Below are 2,500 nucleotides of genomic sequence, written 5' to 3' on the forward strand. Positions count from 1 at the left end.
CTCTATTTTGTCATTCAATTACTAGTAACACTTAATGTTTATCATCAATTCACCGCTGACAGTTGATTTTTAAGACCAAGTCTTATAACAGGTAAGAATTACTGTGTTTCCTACCAACAGCTAAATTTTATCATTTTGTCCTTAATAATTGCTATGAGTCATCATAAAGTCACTGATGACTTAATTTTTATCAAGAAATATAACAACAATAAGATTTATAGTTACCTAGTCACCAACAGCCAAATGTTATCATTTAGGCAGTAATAACACCTAAGATTTATCATTGAATCACCAACGACAGTGGATTTTTACAGTATGTGTTTAATGATAACCAGAATGTTTACCAACAGCTAAATTTTGTCATTAAGTCACTATTAACAGCTAAGATTCATCGTTAGGTAACTCTAATAACTAGACTTTATGACCAGGTACCTAATAACAGCTATGGTTAATCATTAGGTGCCTACCAACAGCGAAAATGTATCATTCAAGTTCTGATAACAGCTAAGTCACTACCATCAGCGCAAATGTATCATTCAAGTTCTGATAACAGCGAAGTCACTACCAACAGTTAGTTTTTATCAATAAGTTCCCAATAACAGCTAATGTTGATTCTTAAGTAACTACCAACAGCTAAAATAAATCATTTTAAGTCTTTAATAACAGATAAGATTAATTGTTAAGTCACAACTGACAGCTAAATTAACTCTTCAAGTCCCTGATAACTGCTAAGCTTGATTGTAAAGTACCTAATAACAACTAAGATTAGTTATTAGATCACTACCAACAGATAAATTAAAGCATTAAGTAACCAATAACAGCTAAGATTAATTGTCAAGCCTCATACATCAGCTAAGATTGATTCTTGTTAAGTCCCTAATAACAGCTAAGACTTATTATTGTTAAGTCTTTAATAATAGCTAAGATTGATTCTTGTTAAGTCCCCAATAACAGCTAAGATTGATTGCTGTTAAGTCCCTAATAACAGCCCTGTATGAATTATTTATTTTGAATAGTTTCCTTACCAATTCCATCATCAAATATTCCTTGACTATACATTTTTAATACTAAATTAAGTGGAAAATACAGCCTAAAACCTATTTATAGCCCAGGCCTGAAGAAATCAATGAAACTGAAAAGGAAGAAAAGAGGGAATAGGAGAGGAATTTTGAGAAAATAGCGGATTTAAGAGGGCATGGGCGGACGCAACTGCCACATTCAAATAAGGTCGAACATCTAAAGTCTTCAAAGAACTTTTAAAATGGGCACAGTGCGTCATTCTGACGCGGCCAAAACTATTACACAACTCCAAATATAAAGTTGGCGGATATTTCACGGGAAGTTATTTTCTGAATTCCAAAGGCAACGACGATTTAAGGCAAAAGTCCGTTTTTTTTTTTTATTTTTTGTTGTGGCCCTTTTTTTTGGGGGGAGGGGGGGGGGGTAAATGTTCAAATGTTAGTCTACCTGAGATCGCTTCACAGATACAACGTTCCCCTTTCCATCTGATAATGGTACTTATGAATAGACGCAAAAGAGTGTGGCAGACACAAAAAAAACAAAAAAAACAAAAACAAAGAAAAAATGAGAAAAAAATGAGAAAAACATAGCTCTTTATTACCACTGTTACATTGTGAGATCAGATTTTTTAATTTATGAAGAGAATTTATTGATGAAGAATTTCATTATTAGCAAATGGATCGGAATTTTTAATTTATGAAGAAAATTTATAAGTGAAGAATTTCATTACTAGCAAAGGGATCGGAATTTTTAATTTATGAAGAAAATTTATAAGTGAAGAATTTCATTACTAGTAAATAGTCCCAAAAGACATTGCCTAGCAACTGATTATAAAAAGTTGTTTTGGTTTTCGACCTATTTTTTCTGGAATCTTTCAAATTACTATTTAATATTGTCATATATATCAAAATCTTCTAAGAACTTCCCTACAATTAAAGTTTCTAATTCAGTATAGCCTTGTACTGTACATCCATATTATATGATATATTAAACATATACAAAATTCAGTAAATTAGATATCAGAATTATATGATCTATGAAACATATAATTCAGTAAATTCAGTAAATCGTACATCCAAATTATATGATATATTAAGCATATACATAATTTCAGTAAATTCAGTAAATTATATATTTAAATTATATAATATATTAAACATATATAAAATCTAGTCAATTCAGTTAACTGTACATCAAAGTTATATATATTAAACATGTAAACAAATTCAGTAAATTATACATCCAAATTATATAATATATTAAAACAATACTAAATTCAGTAAATTCAGTTAATTGTACATCCAAATTATATATATTAAACATGCACAAAAACTCATTAAATTGTACATCTAAATCATATAATATATTAAGATAATAAATTTCGTTGAGCGAAAGTTCTGAAAAAACAACTTCATTTAGGAAGAAATTTACGATGAAAAAAAAAAAAACAAACAATGAATGCATAACAGTCAACACAAAC

The 2,500-nt window shown here is 29.3% G+C and overlaps 1 protein-coding gene across 1 annotated transcript in view; it reads right to left on the reverse strand.

The window, feature by feature from the left end:
* LOC137653165 (zwei Ig domain protein zig-8-like) overlaps positions 1–2,500 on the reverse strand; it is a 66,967-nt gene that overhangs the window by 8,820 nt on the left and 55,647 nt on the right.

The sequence above is a fragment of the Palaemon carinicauda genome, chromosome 14 (genome assembly GCF_036898095.1).
Source record: "Palaemon carinicauda isolate YSFRI2023 chromosome 14, ASM3689809v2, whole genome shotgun sequence".
NCBI lineage: Eukaryota > Metazoa > Arthropoda > Malacostraca > Decapoda > Palaemonidae > Palaemon > Palaemon carinicauda.